Raw genomic sequence first — 23,895 nt, forward strand, 5'->3', positions numbered from 1 at the left:
ATTATAGTCATCACCTTCGGCGCCACATGGTCCCCTGGACCTACTCCAAGGCTGCTGAGAAGCTCGCAAAGAGGGTCTGAGGTAGGAGAATTGGTGAGTCTACTTCGGGTCTCAGACTTTGGGCTCTCATGGAATGTTTCAGGGCATTTTTGTCTTAGGTGCTAAATTTCCCCTCCGGGCAGACTTACTGACTTAGGTCTCTGTGAAAAGGCAGCCCTATGCCACCAGCAGTAAATACTCACTGTCCAATAGGAAGAGTGACAATAAGGACGTACCCCAATTTAGGGTTTCTCAATCATCGGCCATAATCCAAATGAAGGGAAGGAAAAGAGTAAACTGTTCCCATTTAAATGCATACTCGTTGCTCGGGCTCATTTTAATATCACTGAGATGGGCCATGGAAAATGGTCTAATTTCTCTATCAATTTAGAAACATTGGCTCATTTGCCGGTGAGCAATTTTCAAAAATTAACTAACCTTTAAAGAAGTGTTTTTATTTTTCATAAATTCTGCATTTGCTTGAGAAGGCCTTCAGATTTTAGAGATCCATGGTAAGGCATGAAATCCTTTGTTTCCTCCAGATGTTTATGCGTGTGTGCTTTTCATCCTTGTTTGTTTATCTAGAGTTATGTGTGGATGAGAAGACCTCCTCTAATTGATGTGTGTGTTTGTGACTAAATGTAGAAAGCATTTTTTAATTGTTAATCATCTCATTTGTGTGTGTGAAGGGAAGTGGTAGATCAGTCATGGATCAGGTGGGGGAAGTTGGTGAATTTTGTACCAAGGGCTGAGAAGGGGTTGGACATTCAATGGAGGCAGGGTACAGCTTACTCCAAACTCTGTTTGCTGCCTTTCACTCAGCCAGACATGGCCTTCGGTCCTGGAAAGGAGCTTCCTGGAAGGTCATCTGGACTTATGGGCTGTGAATCTGTAAAAGAATGGAGCCTCCCGCCAACAGAGGGGAGTTGACATGTAGGAGGCAGGGTTGTAACGTGACCAGACCCGTCATCAGAGGGTGCTTGTAGCACTGAGCCAGACATGGCTCAGGTAGCCTAGGGCAGGACAGTCTTTGCTCAAGCCTGAAGCCAGCCTTCACGGTGAACCAGCACATCAGCTCAAGACCATGGGACAGGAGGGGAAGCATGGTCTGTGTATCTAAGATTAACCTGAATCAGTCAAAGCAAAAACATCTGTGTTCTGTCAACTTGTTCCTTTTATGCTTTTCTATTTTGGTGCTTTTGCTTTAGGTTTTCAACTGGGGGCTTCCCCTTTCTTTAGAGCCAGGTAATATGGATGAAAACCTTCCATTTTCATGGCCCTTTGGATGTTTAAAGCTGTCCCTTTCATGTTTGCCTATCTGTGGGTGGAGGAAGCACACTGGGGGAGGGGTGTGCTTGCTTTCTGAGGACATAGAACTCCACGCCATGCTTGATTTTCGTACACATCTGCCCAAATCCTGGGGAGTTTCGTAGACCCTCCTGGAGATTTGGGAGTGCGCAGTGAGGTGGGCCGGAGGCGGCCAAGAGGTGGAGGAGGGTTTTACTTGGCCGAAGAGGGGCTCCTGGGTGGCTCAGTCGGTTAAGTGCCTGACTGCAGCTCAGGTCATGATCTCACGGTTCGTGGGCCCGAGCCCCATGTCGGGCTCTGTGCTGACATCTCAGAGCCTGGAGCCTGCTTCAGATTCTGTGTCTTCCTCTCTCTCTGCCCCACCTCTGCTCATGTTCTGTCTCTCTCTCTGTCAAAAATAAGTAAACATTACTTTGCAGAAGGGCGTCCAGAACATGAGGCATCTCCTTTCAGATAATGTTCTTTAGTGACCCCACCTGTGCTGGGTTCCATTTAGTCCCCACCTCTCCATCTTTTGGGCTCTCTTGCTCCTTTACGTATCTTTCCCCTTTTCTTTCAGTGGCCAGACAACTCATTTCTTCCCTCTCTCCTCATGCACAGCAGCCTCCCCATTCTCTGAAGTGCCTCAAGGCTTATCTACCCCAACCTGGCTTCAGGAGGCCCTGTATCAGTTAGAGCTCTGGGACCAGTCTCACGCTGCCTTTTCAATTTCACTTCTCTGCAAAAGTTCCTTTAGGAAACTCCAAACTTGCTCAGTTGAACTAACTGCGTCCGGGCAGGATTGCTGGTGGGATTGTATGTGCCTGGAAACCCAGTGTTGTGCTGATCTCCCAGTTCTGGGGTCTGGCTGTGGAGAGGACGGAGAGGACAAGATGGCTAGCAGGGGGCCCAGCCACTGGTCTGGGGGTGGGGGTAGGGGTGCAAGTCCTTCCCAGTTGGTATAATGGCTTTGCTGGTGCTCCAGAAACTCTCCTGGGAGAGGGAACATGTTCTAGACACACCTACCCAGACCACAAACTTGCCCGGAAGTTTTTTTGTGTTTGTGTTTTAGAGCCATTTTGGGTTCACAGCTGAATTGAGAGGAGGGTAGACACATTTCCCATATACCCCCTGCTCCCACACATGCACAGCCTCCCCTACTATCAACACCTCCCACGGAGTGGTACATTTGTTACAATCGATGAATCTACATTGACACATCATTATCACCCAGATTCCAGGATTTACATTAGGGTTTACTTTTGACTTTGTACATGTTATGGTTTTGGGCAAATTTACAATGACATGTATCCACCATTACACAGAGGAGTTTCGCTGCCCTAAAAAAACTCTATGCTCCACCTGTCCGTGCCTCCATCACTTTTGCCCCAAAATTTTCATCTTAAAAATGCATGTAGGGGCGCCTGGATGGCTCAGTTGGTTAAGCAGCCGACTTCGGCTCAGGTCATGATCTCGCGGTCCGTGAGTGCGAGCCCCGTGTGTCTGTGCTGACAGCTCAGAGCCTGAAGCCTGTTTCAGATTCTGTGTCTCCCTCTCCCTGACCCTCCCCCGTTCATGCTTTGTCTCTCTCTGTCTCAAAAATAAATAAATGTTAAAAAAAAAAATTAAAAAAATATTTTAAAAAATGCATGTAAAATTTGACTTGCATCTGTAATTTCATATTCATGTTTGTATTAGTATAAAAATAATGTATTCTTCAGGCTTGCACTGTTTATTATGTATTTATTGTGCCTACCATGAGCCAGGCACTGTACTGGGCATTGGACATTGAGTGGCAAGCATGACTTGTGCATAACTTAGGACCTAAGTGGAGAAACAGATGTTAATCAGTCAGCCCCCCAACAAAAAACACCATGGCTGTGGTTTTTATCTAGAGGCTGCATATTTTTGGGGGTCTGGTAAGCCAGGTTACCAAGTGCTATTTTACTCTTTTCCAATGATTTTCTGTAGCTATTCCAACGGGTGGCTCACAGAAAGCACTTAGTAGATGTTGGTTGAATGATTGAGTAAAGGGATAAATGTATGGATTATAAAGTTTGACTCTGATTCTTATCTAGGAGTGTGATGGCTAATTTTATGTGTTAATTGGACTGTCCTGAGGGATGTCCAGGTAACTGGCATAACATTATTTCTGGGTGTGTCTGTGAGGGTGTTTCTGGAGACAGTTAGCATTTGATTCAGTTGACTGAGTGGAGATCAGCCCTCATCAATGCAAGTGGGTATCATCTAATCCACTGGGGGCCCAAATAGAAAAAGGCAAAGGAAAGGTAAATATTTTCTTTCTTGTTGAGCCAGGATGACCATCTTCTGCCCTCAGACATCAGAGCTACTGGTTCTTACTCTTTGGACTCCCGGACTTATACCAGTAGCTCCTTGATTCTTGGGCCTTTGACCACAGACTAGGAATTATACTGCAGGCTCGCTCCCCTGGTTCTCGGGCTTTTGCACATGGACTGAATTATACCACAGGATTTCCTGGGTATCCAGCTTATAGCAGATTGTGAGACTTTTTGGGCTTCATAACTGCATGAACCAACTCCTAGGATAAATCTCCTTTTTATCTCTCTCTCTCTGTCTCTCTCTATATATATCCTATTGGTGTGTTTCTCTGGAGAATCCTGACTAATAATAAAGAGCTTGGTACAGCCAGACTGGGATAGAGATGAAATCCAGGGAATGAAATCCCAAAACTCTGGTGCTTTGATGATCTACTGAGATATATGTACATGTACATGTACATGTATATGTATATGTATATGTATATGTATTTATCTTCTGAGATGATTTAGCTTAGCTCCTTAACTGGGGCTTGAGGAGGATAAGATGTAGAGAAATAACACAGACATGAAACTATCCGAGGTAGAACAGATAAGAACCCGAGTTCCTGGGCGGCGCTGTGAATGTGAATCTGCTGTCCATTCTTCCGGACACACACAGATGATGGCACCACTTGACCCAGATGTCAACAAACAGGACATAGCATTCACCTGATAGGGATCATCATTGTGCTGGTGTTTCCAGAGCCGGAGTTAACAAACACAAAGATTATAGTGTGGATGCTGGCTGCTTCCCCGCCCTCATGGCTGTCTCTTGCAGTGTGGGTCAAGGGCATGGGGCAGAGAGATACAGAGTGCTAGAAGCTAGGGATATGGCTTGGTGGGAACGTGCTGTCTAGAAACCATCTTTGGTCTCCTCCTGGCTGAATTCCCACTTTATTAGGTGGATGATGAGGTTGCCATCTGTGGAGGTCTCCTGTCTCTTGTGGTGAGGCTACAAGAAGAGGCTTCTGTGGGATTTTGAGTGTGTCTTCTTAGGGGTCTTGGGACCAGCACTCACGGGAGTATAAGTGTGTCTCCACATGTCCTTTGGCTTCTGTCAGCATGAGGCAGGGTGGTGGAGAGGAAGGACAAGTTTTTGGAAACTGTGACGTGGGCTCTGTGCCTTTCTAATCGGTGCCTCCTTGGGCAAGCTACTCAGCTTTCTAAGCCTCAGTTACATCCTCTGTGCGCTCTGTAATAGGGGATAGTATTCACCTCATGATACGGATGCCAAGTGCCTAGCATAGTGCTTGGGAGACGGAAGTTGTAGGTGGTGGTCATCATCCTAATTGGTAGGGAAGGGGCCTGACTCTGCTATCCATCAGAGAAGGGGGCTGAGGTCAGGGTTTGTAGAATAATGTCTCTTTGAGAGAGTACAAAGGAGCCTTCCCCTCTCCCAACTTGCTTCCCATCAGGTCCTGTTGAACACCACGTGGCTCTAATACCATGAGAGGAGCCCACAGAGCTTCTCTTGTCAGGTTGTCCTCAGCTCTGCGGGTGCACGTGACCTTTGCCATGGGTGGTGGCAGAGCGCGTCCAGGAGGTCAAGTTGAGGAGAGCCCAATGTCCCTATGGTACTGGCAAGAAATCCCTTCCACCGGAGCATCTTGCTTTGATTGGTCTGGTTACAGGACTGGTTGCAGAGTGTTTTCAGTAAAACATTAATTTTACTAGACAACTTGATGCGATAGAGACAATGTGGGTTTTGCAACCCACAAACCTGATACAAAATCCTGGCTCTGCCACTCACCCACTGTAAGAATTGGGGAAAATTAAGTGACTTCTCTGAGCCTCGATTTCTTCTGCAAAATAAAGAAAATAAGTTGAGTAGTTCTAAGGGTGAAACGAAATATCCCAGGTACAAATGGTTTGCTAGGGCTACCATAGCAGTATACTGCAGATTGGGGAGCTTAAAGAGCAGAAATTACTTTTCTCATAGTTCTGGAAGCTAGAAGTCTGAGGTCAAGATGTCAGCAGGTTTGGTTTGCCCTGAGATCCCCCTCCTTGGCTTGTGATGGCCATGTTCTCTCTCTGTCCTCTTGTGGTCTTGAGCACCACTGAGTTTTCTCAGTTTCCAATTTCCTGGGATTATAAGGACACTGGCCATCTTGGATCAGGGCTCACCCTAATGACCTCATTTTAACTAGATCACCTCCTTCAAGACCCTATCTCCCAAATACAATCACACCCTGAGGTACTGTATTTTCGTTCATTCATTCCACATATGAATTTTGTGGGGACACATTTAGCCCATAACACCAGGTAAAGCTTCTAGCTAAGTACCAGCTCCCATAGATGCTCACTGTGATGAGACTCGACATCTCCTTCCCAGTCTCTTTCTCCCGGCTCCCGTTCTGGAATGTTTCTGTGGTTTGGGAGTTGGTAATTATGCAGGGGGTGATCGTAATATTTTGCACAGAGTTCAATAGTAAAAGCTAATTAGTGGCAGGAAGAGAATCACAAAAAACCTCCTCAGCATTGCTCTTTAAGCAAAGAGTCTACCCTCAGGTACTTTTCTTGGGATGTATTACTGAGAAATCATTGGCTAGTTCTGGAATATTCAGAAGTGTGGCGACCAGCTCAAAAACATGATTGCGGTCACCGCCCACCTCTTGTTCCCTGCATGAGTGAAGAAAGGGTGTTTAGTGGATATTTATATACCCACATAAGTGGACCCTCTTTGGTGAGAAGGTCTCTCTCAGTAGCATTATTGTTTTGTTATAGTCCTTGAAAGAATCTAAATAATCTTAAAATTGAAAGGTACTTCAAACATGATTGTATGTGCCAGGTACCGTACTGGATATTGGGGATAAGATTGTGTCTTGACAGGCTCTCTGCTCTCAAAGAGATCAACTTTTCTTTCTTTCTTTCTTTCTTTCTTTCTTTCTTTCTTTCTTTCTTTCTGTCTTTCTTTCATTTATTTATTTGTTTTTGAGAGAGAGCATACAGGAGGAGCAGAGGGGGTGGGGGGGCAATCCCAAGCAGGCATAGAGCCCGATGTCAGCATAGAGCCCAATGCAGGACTCGAACTCATGAACCCTGAGATCATGACCTGAACTGAAACCAAGAGTCAGTCACTTAACCAGCTGAGCCATCTATGTGCCCCAAAGAGATCCACAATATCCCACACAGCTTGTCAAAAGTTTACGTAGCACTTTCCATACATAAGGTGAACCCAAGCCAGTGATCCCTGGCCCAGTGCTTGCACATATGGGATGCTGGAATCCTTGCAACCTCACAAATCCTCTCTGATTGTGCAATTTCCTGACATGAAGTTGGATCTCCGCCCTACCTTCCCTACTCCTCAGCTTCAAATATCACTTTCTGCCCAGGCAAGGCTGCCATATCCTTTGGTGTAGAGCTAAATGGCTTTAGTTCCATTAGCTCATGTTCCTGGGATACAGTTCCCAGACCTGATATCATTCTGGCTGGGCCTCTTACCATTTGCCCCTATCTTCCTAAAAGCAGAGCCTCTAGAATGGACCCAACCCTGGAAGAGTACAGCAGCTGGGGGGTGGAATGAGGATAGCACTCCCCACTAGGACCGAAGTGCTACTTCCTCTGGGAGCAGTGAAGTTACAGATAGTTTTTCTAAGGGCAAGAGTCTTTTTTCTCAGTTTTCTAATGTTCAGACTCTTCATTAAGTCACCTGACTTCTCTCTTCCCCACATTAGGGTAACATAACGAAGCCACTGTCTCTCACCTTCATTATTATTGTGAACAATAGTGTTCATTTATTTATAAAAATGTTGACCAGCTAGGGAAAGTTGGGTGTCACAAAAGCCCCGTCCTAAATATTGATGGATTTCTAGAAGCCTGACCCATGGTTTGAGCTGCAAAGAGGATGACAGGAATTCCTTTGTCTTTCCAGAATAGTCCCAGGTCGCTGTGAGCTCAAGGACAAGTCAGTCTCTTTTGCTCATTTTCAGTCATTGAAGGAAATTCTTATCTCTGGACTCAGGGTGAAAAGGACCTTGGAATTCTCAAAGAGAGATTTAAAAATATATGTGATATATACATAACAAATAAGTATAAATGGTAGTAATAGTCATTATGCTACTTTCAGTGTACAATGTCATTCATTCTTTACATCAACCTTATAAGACCTCTTAATGGATGAGGAAACTGAGGCACGGGGATTGAGGTAATCTGTTCAAGCACCCATAGTCAGTCAGCAGTAAAACCAGGATACAGACGGTGTTCATCTGGCCAGGATTCAGCAAATCAGTCAGGAGCGGTAATCAAGACCAACTGAGTGGGGTTGTGGGGGGCGGTGCAGAAAGCAGAGGGACCCCCAGTGCCCAGCCCAGGGGGGTATTCTACCTGGGGAACCACATGAGTCACACTTCAGCACACATACAGACACACACACTCCACACATGCACGTGCACACACACACACACACACACACACAAATACACACACACACCGTCAGACAAAGGATGGGGAGAAAGAAGGCATAATTGGAATTGTGACTTCGAGAATCAGGGAAGGCTTCACCAAAGACCTCTGAATTTGGACCTCTAAAGACAGTAGAATTTCAACAGGAGGAAGGGTGGGGAGCAAATGCCTCAGATCCTTCTAAGCCAGGAATCAGCATGAACACTTGGGGAGGAAGGACATGGCAGGCACATCCCTGAAGACGGCTGGATGTGGCCAGAATGTTGGACCTGTGGGAGGGGGTTAAGCACCCGGAAGAGGTAATAATAGACTCTGTAGCCTTGTGAAGTTTGTTTTTGTGGTGCCCTGTGCTTTATATGCTCTCCCTCTCTCCTCTTCCACCTTGGAGTTCCAGGCTAAGAATAAATGCATCTTTCCCCTGAAGTGTTTATTGATCACCGTGGCGGGAAGTGCACTCTCCCTCTCCTGCAGCTGCTGGAGTCAGTTCTCAGTTCTCTGTAGTCACCTTGCCGGCAGCTTTGTGGTTATTTGGTGGTAAACACCCTGGGGAGCCCCAGGAGGGAGAGGCTCATCTCTGCCCCTTTTCTGGACCCTGTTTCTGACCTTGCACATGGGCATCTCAGTGCAGCTCATGGCAGCCTCCGGCTTCAGTCCTTCTTCCCAGACCCCTCCTGCTAAATTCATACCTAGTCTTGCCCTCTCAGCCCCTCAGCCAGTCTCAAGAGGCCTTGGCACTCACTGGGCAATAAATTCATTATACTCTGGGGAGCAGGTGGAACTAAGCTGGGGCCATAGTCTGGTCTTGACCGCTCACGAAGGTTTATATGCCCTTCTCTCAGAAAATATGCCAGGTAGAGAAAGGAGAAAGTCTTGAACCTGCAGAACATTTTGAGTCTATAAAGTAGGCTTGCTTTTTAATGCTGCAGTTTGCGTTTAGAAAAAATCAAAGCACTTGCCCCTCATTATTATAAATGAAGTAAGTGACTTGTGATAGCAGGTCTTGTGAGCCCACATTCATCCCTAGGGGAAGGGAAAAGGAGGCTTAAAGCCACTACCTGGTGGCTTTCCCAGACTTGGCTGCAGGACCCATCAAAGGTCCCGTGGCTAAGGGAGGGCCGCCCCGTGGTGAGGAAATAAAGGGAACACAAAATATTTTGTCTAGTCTCTGTCTCTTAGTGTCTAGAAACTTCTTGTTTACTACAATAAAAAATATCAAGTTGAGACCTAATCTAGAGAGGTCAGCTATGCCTTGTTTGCCCCTGAGATGGGAGTCCTCTGTAAGTCCCAGCTTCCAGCCCATCTGACAAGGGCAAGGTGCATATTGCTAACCTTGGACTTCAGAGGCCTCCTCATGTTTGCTTTGTGTTCTCGCCTTTGGGGATCATGTACTTTCCTGAAGATGAAAGCAGGAAGAGTTAAGTGTGTCCATGTTCTTCTGAGGTCTGCCATCATAATCAATCCCAAGCCTTCGTCATTTCTCTTCTCTCTTTTAGTAAAGCTGAAAGGGCTCCTTCTGTGGACTTAGTGTGCTCTCCCACCCCATTTGGGGCCATACCCTGCCTGCCCTATTCTCACCAGTCTGTGCCATATCTGTACCTTTCTCATGCCTCCGGAATGTACTGAACAGCTGTGCAGATTGCTCACTGCACAACCTTAGGGGGCACCATTCACAGAGGCAATGAGACGAATTGCACAATGGTACAAAATGGCTCCGTGGGCCCCCTCCATCCTTCACACACTGCTTTTGTCATGTCAGAGTCCATCAGAGGCTTCCTGGAGTCGGCAGCTCTGAGTTCCTTTCCCCATTTTTGAGAGTCTTGCCCAGAGAAATATTTCTCTATTATCAGGGAAAAAAGTTCATTATGATGAATGGTAATTTTTGTGTGTCTTAGTATTAGGGAGAAGCTTGGGGAATGGTGAAGAGAGGAGAACCATGGAGCACATAGGCCTTACATAAAGGGATAACTTCTACTCAGTTCTAGCAGATTCTTGCCATGCAGGGGATGCCAACAGAATGTTGCTGTATCTTCTGGTTTATTTGATACAAGTAGAAATCTGGAGTTTTAGGGGTGCCTGGCTGGCTCAGTGGGCAGAGCCTAGGACCCTTGATCTCTGGGTCATGCATTCAAGCCCCACATTGGGTGTAGACATTATGTAAAATAAATAAACAGAATTAAAAAAAAGAAGAAATCTGGATTTTTACATTTTTATTATTTTATTTATTTTTTTTTAATTGAAGATTTTTATTTTATGTACAAAAAGGTATCAGCATTAAGGTAGAAATCTTGGATGACCCACTGAAGGCAGTTCACTTAACCCAACTTAAGGGAGCCTCTATCCTTTGCGTACTGACAGAAACACCAGAGGCATATGTGGAGGCTGTATTTCTGGATCAGACCGTGCTGGTATGAGCAGACGAGGCAAGAACGACAACCCTAGCTGACTTTTCTCATGCGGCTACAGCAGAGCTGCTGGTGACCCCACCCCCACCCCGCTAGACCCCGCTTCTTGGATGCAACCAGGCAAAAAAGGAAGAGCTCCCAAATTTTAGTTGGGGAGGTGGGGGGGAGAGGCACAGTTTACCCAGAATATGGTGCTGACTGCTTTGGGCTGTGTGGCTAACTGCTTTGCCCACGAGAGTGAGAGAAATCTGAATTTTTAGAGGAATCCTCCAGCTTTAAACGCTGGCTCAAATGAGGAACCAATACCAGATGGGACCAAACAAAAACGATTGTGAACTGTGTTTGTCCTACAGGCTGCAGATAGTAGTAATTTCTGCTTTGCATCCCAAAAGGCAAAATTATGGCAGAGAAGGAAAACTGTTATCAGAGGTTCTGACTCAAGTGCTAGAGACTTTCTTTTGGGCAGCATTTTGCAGTCTTGAAGGCTATCTGACCAGGTAGTGCCTTGGGGATCTGCAGGACTTTCCTCTTATGATGGCACCTCGCTCACCTTGGTTCCATAATTTCCTGATGAACACTTCTTTATCATTATGGCAAGGCGGAGACATTTGATCTCCAGGGATGACAGTCAGTTTGGATAGAGTGGTGTGCCCTTACTGGTCATAAAACAGAGACATAAATTGTAGTGGTGAAGGGTCCCGGAGTGCCTCCCCAGGTTTCAAGGCCTGTTTGGAATGCTTTAAACTAACGAGTACTAAAGACTTAACAACTAGCACAGCAGGAAACCTCCAGGCACCATGTTGGTCACTAAATACTTTGAATATTATCCACATGGTTTCTATTTTTAGACTGAGAAGGAAAATCTAGAGGTTTTCTCAGTGTGGCCCATAACCTCCTGCCTGGTGAATGGTAGGACTCGATCATCAGTTCGGGTCTTACTTTGGCTCTCTCTTCAAGAGACCACATGACTTTCAGATATTTAACAGCTTTGCGTTTGAAATTTCGAAGACCAGTGTAGTACTTAGGTCCTCACAAAAGGCAAAGGAGCACTGCTCTGAGTGAAAGGACACAGGTTGGAAAGGGCGCCTCCAGGAGAGTAAGACCCTGATAAAGAACATGCCCCTGGGAGTCTCTGCCTCTTCCACAGGGGCCTCCGAATGAACATGGAGGTTACCTGAACAACACGTGCAGCCTGCTCCTTGAAGCAAATCACCCAGTGGAATCTTCTGGATTGCCAGGTCTAGACCTGCCAAAGTAGTCAATCTGAAAACCAGTAAGCAGGAGACCAAATAGTCGTGACAAGTCACCCAGGTTTGGGGTGGTTTGTTATGCGGAATCGTTGTGGCTGTATTGACATACAGAAAATGTGACTCACACAGGAGTTGGTTAATATTTTGACATGAGTCAGACAGAAGTTTGGCTTGGCTTCTGCCTCCACATGTGCAATCCTGACCAAGTTACTTAACTTCTCACGACCATAGCCTAGAGCTTATTTTTGCAAAGATTGAATGAGGCAACATGTGTCATTTGCTTCTAATATGATCTGGCACATGATAGGTTCTGAATATCCTCATTAATAATAATGCCATTTGGTTTTTTTGAAGAAAAACGTACTCCCATTAGTCTAACAACAATTCTCATTTTACACCTTTCTTTCCACTCTTGCCCACGTGAATACATGTTCTAGATCCTTGCAGTCATAATGTGCGTAGCCACCGTTTTGATCATAAACATTCCCTTTTGTTTCTATATAGCTTTCATGATCTCACTTTTTTACTGTTTACGGAAGATTTGTGGAGAAAGACCGTAAGTTTTTCATGAATTTATAATATTTCTGGTTTAAAAAATATTGCCAAGGCCACCATAAATACGAAATCAAACATTTTATTGGGCACCTACTATGTGCCAGGCACTGTTCTAGGAGCTGGGGGTGCAGGAGGAAGTGAAAGCAGACCAAAATCTCAAGCCCGCAAAACTCACACTGCAGCGGTGGAAGACAGAAACTAAAAAATACAAATAAATAATGATATATTGCGTCACTTGATGATAAGCGATGGAGAAAAATAAAACAGAGAAGGTGGATGGTAAGTACCAATGGAGTGCAGGGTGTGGCTTGCAATTTTAGATAGGATGGAGTGGAAATGTTGTCTCCCCACGAGAGGATGAGGAGGTGGGAAGTTGAGCCATCCACATATTTGGGGAAAAGCATTTTTCCTTAAGATTTTATTTTTAAGTAATCTCTATGCCCAATGTGGGGCTCCAACTTACAACCCCGAGATCAAGAGTCTCATGCTTTTCTGACTGAGCCAGCCAAGCGCCCCAGGGAAGAGCATTTTTGACGGAGAGATTAATGAGGGCAAAATGTGGTGAATGCCCTGTGTGTTTGGAGAACAGTCAGGAGGTCTATGTGAGCAAAGTGGAATGTATGAGATGGGAAATGGTAGGAGATAAAGTCAGGAAAATAAAAGGGAGTCAGAATGTGGAGGGCCTTGGCTTTTTTTCTTTTTAAGCTATCTATCTTTTGTTAGATCGCTGGGCAACCAGCACCACCATCCACCTCCAGAACTTTCAATCATCCCAAACTGAAGCTCTGTACTCATGAAACACCACATCCCCCTCCCCTTTCGCCCAGTTCCTGGCAGCTCCCATTCTACTTCCTGCACCTTGGCTTTTACTTTGAGTGTTATGCAAACTACTGGTGGGTTTTGAACACAGAAGTGCTGTGATTTGACCTAGGTTTCAACAGGCATATCTGGCCGCTGTGTTGAGAGTGATTGAAGGGGAGGAGGGACAGAAGCAGGGAGGCTAGTTAAGTGGGAGAGACAGTGCCTTGAATCAGGGTGGTTGTGGGGGAGGTGGTGAGAAGTGGAAATATTCTCAAGGCAGAGCCCCCAAGACTTTGGATGGATTTTATATGGGCTATGAGAGAAAAAGAGAAGTCACGGATGACTGCAAGATTTTTTGGCTTAAAAAGCTGGAAGATGTTGGGGTTCCTGGGTGGCTCAGTCGGTTGGGCGTCTGACTTGGCTCAGGTCATGATCTCAGGGCTTGTGAGTTCAAGCCCCACGTCGGGCTCTGTGCTGACAGGTTGGGCTCTGTGCTGACTGCTCGGAGCCTGGAGCCTGCTTCAGATTCTGTGTCTCCCTTTCTCTCTGCCCTTCTCCCGCTCATGCTCTGTCTGTCTCTCTCTCTCTCTCTGTTTCTCAAAAATAAATAAACATTCAAAAAAATTTTTTAAAAAAGCTGGAAGATGCTATAAAGTTAGGTGGGGAAGACTTCAGAGGAGGAAGTTTGGGGGGGAAGGTGGAGATCAGGAGCTCACTTTCGGACATGTCCGGAATGAGATACCTTATTAAATGTTCAAGCTGAGATGTTGTATAGAGAGCTGAGTCTGGAGTTCACAGCCACCAAACTGAGGGTCAAGATTTGCAAGTGAGCAGTGTATAGATGGTGTCTAATGCCATAGACTGATTGAATTTACCAAAGTGGAAAGAATAGCCCCCAAAAACAAGTCCTGGGAGTGAACTTGAAGAGTCTCCGAGGTTAGGAGGTCAGGGATACAAGGAGGAATCAAGAGGAAAAATGAAGAGAAGCAGCTAGAGAAGGACAGCCAGGATAGTGTATCTTTGTGGAATTCTAGTGAAGAATCTGCTCCAAGGAGCAGAATCAGTGGTGGTTTGTTCTTGATGAGGTACGTCCACAAACCTGTTGAGTGTGAGGGCCACTGGTAGGTCAAGGAGTGGAGTTTATGACTCAGCATTTAGGAAAGGGGATTGAGGCACATTTCAGGGAGGGCCAGGGTGTGGGGTTAGAGGGCTTTGAGGAGTGAGAAGAATTTATGGATTAGGGAAAAACAGCTGTCCAGAAACATCCATTGTGGGCTCTAGATGCTGAGGTTGAGCCCCAGAGTAAGGAGACTGGGTCGGTGGCAAGACATGGGAACACAGCAATCCCTGAGGGCCCTGGACCTTCTCCCTGTAAGAAGGATCTCCAATGAACTCTGAGGCTGCTGGTGGAACTATCCTCAGTCAGATGCACTCAGAGGCTACCAGTGTGATGGTGAGAGCCAAGGAGAGTAAGAGCTGCTAAAATAAGGTCAGGTCTATGTTATGGGCTTAATTATGTCCCTCCCCAACCCCAGTTTCCCTAACCCCCAGTATCTCAGAGTATGACTGTATTTGGAGATAAGTTCTTTGAAGAGGTGATTGAGTTAAAATGAAGCCTCGGGACATCCGGGTGGCTCAGTTGGTTAAGCATCTGACTCTTGATTTCAGTTCAGGTCATGATCTCATGATCATGAGATGGAGCCCTGTGTCAGGCTCTGCACTGGGCATGGAGCCTGCTTAAGATTCTCTCTCTCCCTCTCCCTTGGCCCCTCCCCTGCTCATGTGTTCTCTCTCTCTCTCAAAATAAATGAATGAATGAATTAATTAATTAATTAATTAAAGCCATTAGGGTGGGCCCTTATCCAGTCAGACTGTTGTCTTTATAAGAGGAAATGTGATACCAGACAAGCACACAAAGAGGTGACCATATGAGGACACAGTGAGAAGGTGACAGTCTGCAGACCAAAGAGAAGTCTCAGAAGAAACCAACATTTCTAATACCTTGACCTTGGAGTTCCAGCCTCCAAAACCATAAGAAAATACATTTCCTCGTTTCAAATCACCCAATCTGTAGAGGGGCCCATAAGGCAAGAAACTGAGGGTCACCTCCAGCCACAATCCAGCTAGGAACAGAGGCCCTCAGCCCAACAGCCCAAAAGGAATTGAATCCTGCTGACAACCACATCAGTGAGCTTAGAAGTGGATTCTTCCCCAGCTGAGCCTTCAGACAAGAACACAGTCTTGGCCAACACCTTGAGTTCAGCTTTTCGAAAGAGGTTGAAGCAGAAGACAGCAAAGCTGAGTCCAGATTCAGCCCATAGAAGCTGTGTGATAATAGATGTATGCTGTTTGAAGTGTTAAATGTGTGCTAATTTGTTACTCAGTGGTAGAGAAATAATATAATGTTGGGAAGGTCCTTGAGATATAGACTGGGCCCAAGATATACTCTTGGGCTCAAGTAGCATTGGCCTGAGGTGGCCTCCTTGAATGTAACCAGAAATTTGAGTCTCCTAGGATAGATCACCTTACCACTAACCCCCTCAAATTCCTTATGGTGAAATGAGAAGTTTGCACAGATCTCCAAGATCTCTTTGAGTGCAAACTCTCTACAACTTGGATTAAGAGCCCACAGCCAGTACACCTGGATTGGTTGGCTTGTGGCCCCTTTTGCCTTAATTATTTATTTATAAAGTTTATTTATTTATTTTGAGACACAGAGAGGGAGAGAGTACAGAGGAGGGACAGAAAGAGAGAATCCCAATTAGGCAGGCTCCATGCTGCCGGCACAGCATTCCACACGGGGCTCGAACTCACAGACTGTGAGATCATGACCTGAGCAGAAATCAAGAGACAGATGCTTGACCAGCTGAGCCACCCAGGCGCCCTTCCCCTTTCACCTTATTTAAAAGCCAGATTTTTGTTTTCAGATTTTTGCAAAAGGCAGCTGGAGCGGGTCAAATAGTGTCTCCCAAAATTCATGTCCATCTAGAACCTCAGAGGGTGACCTAATTGGGAAGTAGGATCTTTGCAGATATAATTAAGTTGAGATCATACTGGACTAGGATGGACCTTTTTTTTTTAATTTTAATGTTTACTTTATTTTTGAGAGAGAGAGGCAGAGCATGAGTGGGGGAGGGGCAGAGATCAGAGACACAGGACAGGAAGCAGGCTCCAAGCTCTGAGCTGTCAGCACAGAGCCCGATGCGGGGCTCGAACCCACGAACGCTGAGATCATGACCTGAGCCGAAGTTGGCGCTTAACCGACTGAGCCACCCAGGCGCCCCACGGACTAGGATGGACCTTAAACCCAATAAGTGATGTCCTCACAAGAAGAGGAGAGGACACACAGAGACAGAGAAGAAGGAGATATGAAGACAGAGGTGAGAGTAGAGTGACCAGCTACAGGCCAGTGAATCCCAGGATTGCCAGAGTCGGCAGAAGCAAGGAGAGAGACAATGAAGGAAGTTTTCCTAGATAAACTTGGAAAGGAGAGTGGTCCTGCCAACACCTTGATTCAGACTTCTGACCTTCAGAACTGTGAGAGAATAAATTTCTATTGTTGTAAGGTACCTGGTGTGTGGTAATTTGTTATGCCAACATTGGGAGACTAATAAAACAGCATTACTTATTTTCTTTTAAACTCACATATACCATACAGACTCACTAGGATTCTTAGAATTTTCACGAAGAATTATAGAGATCCCATTATGTGGCCATGAAAAAGGACGATTTTGAAGATTTTAGAAAATTTGGAAAACTGCTTATAATTCAATGTTAAGAGCAGAAGCAGAGGTATATACAGTATGATTACAACTAGTTAAAAAAAGAAGCCATGTACATAGGGAAAGAGAGGAGGCTGTGAGCTGAAATACAAATAAAGGGGTAGGACTATGGAGGAATTTTTCCCTTTTAATTTTTCAAAATTCTTAAAAAGTTTTTTTAAATTTATTTATTTATTTTGAAAGAGACAGAGACAGCATGAGCAGAGGGGCAGGGAGAGAGGGACAGAGAGCCAAGCCGTCTCTGCACTGTCAGCACAGAGCCCGACACAGGGCTCGAACCCACGTACCCTGAGATCATGACCTGAGCCAAAGTCAGACGCTTGACTGACTGAACCACCCAGGCGCCCCTCAAAATTCTTTAATGTGTTTGTATTCACTTTTGCAGCTAAGATTACAGGAAAAGTGAATAAAGGAAACGTAGGTTTTGAGAGAGAATCTGCAAAATATGCAGGTTATGGACCATGATAATGAAGTGAAGTAACACTGCTATCCAATGTAAGAATAACAACACTAGTCACCAAAGTGTATCACCTGTATCCTTCCCTATCTATTCCCCCACTTCCAGAGGTGACACCTATTCAAAATTGACTATGTATCACTGTTTTGGCTTTTGAAACAAACAAACAAACAAACAAACATTTATTTATTTGCTTGTTTATTTTGAGAGACAGGGAGAGAGCTCAAGCAGGGGAGAGGGGCAGAGGAAGACAGAGAGAGAATCCCAAGCAGGCTCCACGCTCAGCACGGAGTCCATCACAGGGCTGGACCCCATGACCATGAGATCATGACATGAGCCAAAATCAGTGAGACCATGACTTGAGCCAGAATCAAGAGTCGTACATTCGACGGACTGAGCCACCCAGGCGCCCCTTTATTGTAAATACTTTAAAAATTATTTTTAAGTCATCTTTATGACGTGGTTTGAAGTGTTGGGGTTTGGAGCCAAAGGCCAAGAAAGAATTTGGTGCAAAAAGGTGTTTTTGTTATAGCACAGGGAAAGGACCCACGGGCAAAAAGGGCTGTGAGGAGTGACTGATTGCATACTTGGGAGTTGGGGGTGGTAAAGACAAAGGGAATTTCCAAAAGGTTTTTCATATGTTAAAGACGACCTACAGGATCCTGGAGGACTAGATATTATCAAGCTGGGGTTGTTTTTCCCTCTAGCAAAGCATTAAGACAGTTGGGAGTTCCTGGAGAAATGTCCTTCTCTGCCTATCTCAAGTATTTGTCAATGGGCTGCAGGTTATAAGGAAACTTAATTTTATCTATGTTTCTTTTGCCTTTGTCCTCCACATCATTCCCCCTTAAACAATTTTGACCCAGTCTTTAAGGTCGTTGAGGGTAGATAGGTCTTATCTTCTGTAACTTCGTTGGCTGAATAAAGTTGTAGAGATGTCCCTACCTATGCGTCAACATTGGTCAGTTGAAGAATTTATATTTAGGAATTACCAAAGGCAGAGGGAGCCAATCCAAGGTAGACAACACATATGAACCTCCGTGAGGAGAAAGGATCATCTGTCAGCTGGAGGTTATGGCAGTAAAGGCGTCTTAGCACCAGGCAGGGAGACACCAGAAAAGACAAGGTTAATATTATTATGAGAAAGAGAAGTCTGATTAAAAGACTTTTTTTTTTTTTTTGACAGAGAGAGAGAGAGAGAGAACGAACGAGAGAGAGAATGAGAGTATGGGAGAGGAGCAGAGGAGAGAGAATCTTAAGCAGGCTGCATGCTTAGCACAGAGCCTGGCACCAGGCTTTGATCTCATGACCGTGAGATCATGACCTGAGCTGAAATCGAGTTGGATGCCTAATTGACTGAGCCATCCAGGTGCCCCCTGAAAAAAAGACTTCTGAGGGTTGACCAAAAATTTCCTCCAGTCCAACTTTAGTTCCTTAAATCACTAAAGGAAAGCGAGAGATCGTTTAAAGTACTGATTTGGGTGTTTATATCTTTTAGCAATCCTGTTACATTTTTGTGATATCTGGAATATATACACAACATTCTGTTTTTATGATAGCACATGTTCCACCTTGTGCAGCAGTTAAAATATCTAATGCCGTTTTGAGAGTCATTTAAGGCCTTACTTGTGTAGCAAGTGGTGTTAGCCGTCATGTACTGTTTTAGTTAGCAAGCAATCAGGTAGTTAATAAATGGCACTTCTATAGAAGCAAAAGAAAAAATATAGGTTAATGGTTAGAACAAATCACAAACCCTGTGTCTGAGTCTCCAGGGCTGCCAGTGAGAAGAGTTTTAGATGCCAGGCTCAGGTGGAGTGAGAATCCATCATGCCTCGGGAATACGATGGGTTTTTCCAGTTTGTAATTCAAGTATCTCTGGTGAACTTTCTGAATGGCCCGTTGTAAGAAGGAATTGCCAGTATAAGTTGGGGAAAGGAGAATGAAAAAGAGAGGTACAACCATCATGTTCCTTCGAAGAGAAGTTTGAGGTCTTCCTCAGGTTCACAGAAATAAGAAGGCATGTTAGCTGGCACGCTGGATTCCTGTGAGGAAGGTGATGTGGGAAACAAAGGCAAAAGAAGAGATGAAATTTTCTTGTACTTCCAGCCCATTGATAAGTCCTTGAGATAGGCAGTGACCTTGCCCTAGGAACACAGCCGCCTTGATGTTAATTAACACTTTTGCTAAGGGCAAAAGGCAATCTTAGCTTAACAATATCCCGAGGTCCAAAATCCTGTAAGTCTACTTGAACATGCAGATATTTTTTTGGAAACCTCCTTTATCTCCCCCCAAGATATATGCTAGCAATCGTCCTCCAAGTATATGGCCCACTGATATACATAGGAAGAGTCTCATGACTAAGTTATTACTAAATAGTGATAAATCACCTGTTTCTAACAATAGCTAGCCTCCTCAGGGTTTCTAAAATACCTTGGAGGTTTATGCTATCCCTAACCCCTTCTTAACTTGAAAGTGTATAATCAGTCTCCTGTCACAACCCCAGTGCAGCTCTTTCTGCCCATGGGTCCTATCCCTGTGCTTTAATAAAATCACCTTTTTGCACCAAAGACATTTCAAGAATTCCTTCTTTACCATTTGCTCCAAACCCCATTTTCACACCAGAAGGTACAGGTTTAATTCTTGATATATGAGTCCATGAGGAATGTCCTAATTTTATGGCTGTGGGTATATATAATATGATCTGGTAGGGGCCTTTCCATTTTGGAGTTAAATCCCCTGCTGTACTAGAGTTTCAATCCTTTAAATAAACCATGTCAACTGGGTTTATACGGGGTGGGTTGCTAGTGATATTAGGTCAGGCTTAGGGAGGATATGGTTTGCGTATTCATTTAGAGATTGATGAATTAACCGGGCCTCAAGTGAATAATTTAATAAAGCACTATAGTCTTCATCTATTGATAGGTCTACAGTGAGAAAAGGCTTTTCATATACAATTGTTAGGGGAATACATCCCATTTTCCAGTTGCTCAAATAATCACATGCCCATGGAGTCTTTGTTAGTATCCCCACAGAATAACAAGCAACAAGATTATCTATACATGATCTATTTCTCTGACGTTTACCTTAAGTTGTCAGTGTCAATTTTTATAGGGCTTTTAGGAAAAAGGCAGTTTTGGTTTTTAATGACTTTAAGTCAAGTGAATGGAAGAAGATTGGAAACCTTAGTTGGAAAGCCATGGTCAAATATTTGAGGAAACCAGAAGAATTTAGGATCTAGCCTAGTTTATAATAAATAGTATTCAACTGTAATAAGTACAAAGATGTGTTATTGAAACATAATTTTTCTCTATGATTACCCTCATTCCAGAGTTAGCCAAATCAAGGCTAATTTGTTTGTAAAACAAGCCCAGTTTTAACAAATTTGGCCTAATTATTTACATAGACACAGCAAGAATAGTAGCTGATCAGCGGCATCTGGGTGCCTCAGTCAGTTAAGCGTCAGACTTTAGCTCTGGTCATGATCTCCAAATTCATGGGTTGGAGCACAGGCTCTGTGCTGACAGCCCAGAGCCTGGAGCCTGCTTTGGATTCTATGTCTCCCTCTCTCTCTGCTCCTCCCCCACTCACACCCTGTCTATCTCTCTCTCTCAAAAATAAATAAACCACTTAAAAAAGAAAAAGAATAGTGATTGATCAAATAGATCCTTTAAAATCTGCTTTGCTGGAATTTTGTATAAGGAATTTCAATTGAACTTTTAGTAGCCTCTCTAGACCAGAAGCCAGCCAAATTCTTCCATCAGACATGCCTGCAATACCTGTAGATTTGGGCAAATTCCTCTTCTTGAGGTCCCCAAATATCCTGAGGTTCCTCACCTGCCAGGAACTGACATTCTTTACTCACCTGGTAAGGCTGCTGGGAACTCTGCAAGGTATTAGGCCAACATTTCCAAGGGGCTCTCTTGGCTTCATGCTTCATTAAGTCAACTTTAGTTCCTTAAAGCTGTGTGGTCATATCTGAGTCTATGTATGCACGTCTCTCAAATAGGACATTCCAATCAACGTCTTGGTAAAATATTTCCAGTGGTTTCCTGTTATAAGGAGAGCAGATTCATATTGAACCTATGCATATAACTATGATTGCCATGAAAGAAGGAATATTCACTGAGGGTTTGTGAATTTCAGAGGGTTCAGGTAGAGAGAAAAGTCAAAGGCTTCAATTTGTTTACTAATGAATATTTCTGTAAGTCATAAATATCTTAAGAGAAAGTTTCCTTAATCTGGAAGGGCAAACATTAGAGAACCAGCAATATATCAAACAAGAATCTCAAATCTATAATCATCTTCCTTACTTTATTTAATCCCACATTACTAATTCTTCCTCAGTTTGGATGCAACTTTTTAGTTCTGGAAATTTTTACCAATTTCAAAGAGATCAAAAAGCCTGTATTTGTCCAAAGCCCTATTTATGAATCTCCTTGAAGATGACACACGTTTCACAAGAGAATAAGGACAATAAATAGAAATGATAGAAGACTCAAAAATGGACATGGTTAAGGATCTGATGAGAGGTCAGAATAATATAGCTGACAAGGAAATCCAGTTACTTGTGACACACTCCGGTAATCAGAATATTGAGCGAAGACCTCATACCAAAATACATTTAAACTTTAGGAATTGCATATAATCTTTAGAATAGTTAACAGCATTTACTCAGACATGACCTAAGGCTTATTATTTGTTTAACTGTAAGTTAAACAAGTAACTTAACATACCAAATAAACAAGCCTAATTGGTCAAAAAGACTTCCTTTGCAATTTGAATCTCCAGAAAGTTGGTTAAAAAAACTTCAGAAAGTTACAAAACACATGCCTAAATAGGATTACAGACTGTTACAAAAGTTAAAACGTAATTATTCAGAGGCTCCTGGGTGGCTCAGTCAGTTAAGCATCCGACTCTTGATTTCAGCTCAGGTCATGATCTCACGGTTCGTGGGTTCGGAGGCCAGAATCAGGCTCAGCGCTGATGGTGTGGGGCTTGCTTGGGATTCTCTCTCTGCCCCTCTCCCCACCGTGTCTTTCTGTCTGTCTTCCCAAATAAATAAATAAACATTAAAAAAAAACCTCAATTATTTATTTAACCAGGGTAATAATAAGAGATTCCAAAGGCAAATATGCAGGGTTATATAGTTAGCAAAACTTAGCTCCTTCAACATTGAGAAGTAGTCAAGGACCTGATAAAGACAAAACATAGAAACTGGTCTCCTGGGCAGACAAAGAAAAGAAAAACGTTGTGTATATTTTCTTATCAAGAGCACACCAACAATCCAAGAAAACTTTGTCTTTTTAACAGAGAGAAAGCAGACTTTCAATCTTATACCAGTGTACTTTTAAAATCCATTATTTCGGGATGCCTGGGGGGCTCAGTGAGTTACGCGACCGACTTCGGCTCAGGTCATGATCTCATGGCTCGAGAGTTTGAGCCCTGGGTCGGCTGTGTGCTGACTTAGAGCCTGGACCCTGCTTCGAATTCTGTCTCCCTTTCTGCCCCTTCCCTGTTCGTGCTCCGTCTCTTTCTCTCTCAAAAATAAATAAACATTAAACAAAAATTAAAATCCATGCATTTCAACTTTAGTCCATCCTGACCACACATAAAATTCCTTTCCAAAGATTTCCTTCATAAACCCTCCATAACTTTCCTTTGCATTCAGATTTTGTCCCAAGCCATTACTTTCCAAACAACCAGTTTCCTTTTGGGACAAAATTACTTTCTTTTACCTTCGACAAAAATGTATTCTTATGCCTTAGATCTTTCTTGAACATCTCCTACCTTTCTACATGTTGAATTGCATCCCTTATTTCTACCAGTCTTGGTTACATTTAGCAGAATTTTAACTCTTAGAAACCCTAGCTGCACCTCCAGTGAAAACTAAGTAGCAATCAATTGTGAACTGTTATACCAGAATTCTTTAGATCTGAAATTTATAAATACATTCCATAATTTTAAAAACATGTTTCTCTATTGTGTCATCTTTCAATAAAGCACAAAGCATGTTCACCAACAGACTCAAACATCCTTAGGTTCTCTGCAGTAAGAAGTCAAAAGCAGGGGCATTTCGGTGGCTCCGTCGGTTAAGTGTGTGACACTTGATCTCAGCTCAGGTCTTGATCTCAGGGTTATGAGTTCAAGCCCCATCTTGGACTCTGTGCTGAGCATTGAAGCCTACTTAAAAAAAAAAAAAAAAGTCAAAAGCAGATAAACCTTGTGCTTAGTAATCCATGCTTTAGCACTCCATTATATTTGGAAAAGTACTAGATGTCTGACAAATTCGATCCCAATTTATCATCCAAGCAAAATGTTAAGGTCTTACGGGTGCCTGGTGGCTCAGTTGGTTGAGTGTCAGACTTCTGCTCAGATCATGGTCTCATGGTTTGTGAGTTCAAGCCCTGCATTGGACTCTGTGCTGACAGTTCAGGGCACAGCCTGGAGCCTGCTTAGGATCCTGTGTCTCCCTCTCTCTGCCCCTCCCAAGCTGATGCTCTGTCTCTTCTCTCTCTCTGCCTCTCTCTCTCTCTCTCTCAAAAATAAATAAAAACATTAAAAAAATTTTACAGTTTTAGGTTA

General features: G+C 44.0%; 1 long non-coding RNA gene across 1 annotated transcript in view; it reads left to right on the plus strand.

Annotated features, from left to right (window-relative positions):
• Positions 1 to 23,895, plus strand: part of LOC128314410 (uncharacterized) — a 37,272-nt gene continuing 13,377 nt past the window's right edge. Inside the window, exon 1 of the long non-coding RNA XR_008296024.1 lies at positions 1 to 81. This is a non-coding gene — a long non-coding RNA (uncharacterized LOC128314410). The remainder of the gene's footprint in view (positions 82 to 23,895) is intronic.

The sequence above is a fragment of the Acinonyx jubatus genome, chromosome B1 (assembly GCF_027475565.1).
Source record: "Acinonyx jubatus isolate Ajub_Pintada_27869175 chromosome B1, VMU_Ajub_asm_v1.0, whole genome shotgun sequence".
NCBI lineage: Eukaryota > Metazoa > Chordata > Mammalia > Carnivora > Felidae > Acinonyx > Acinonyx jubatus.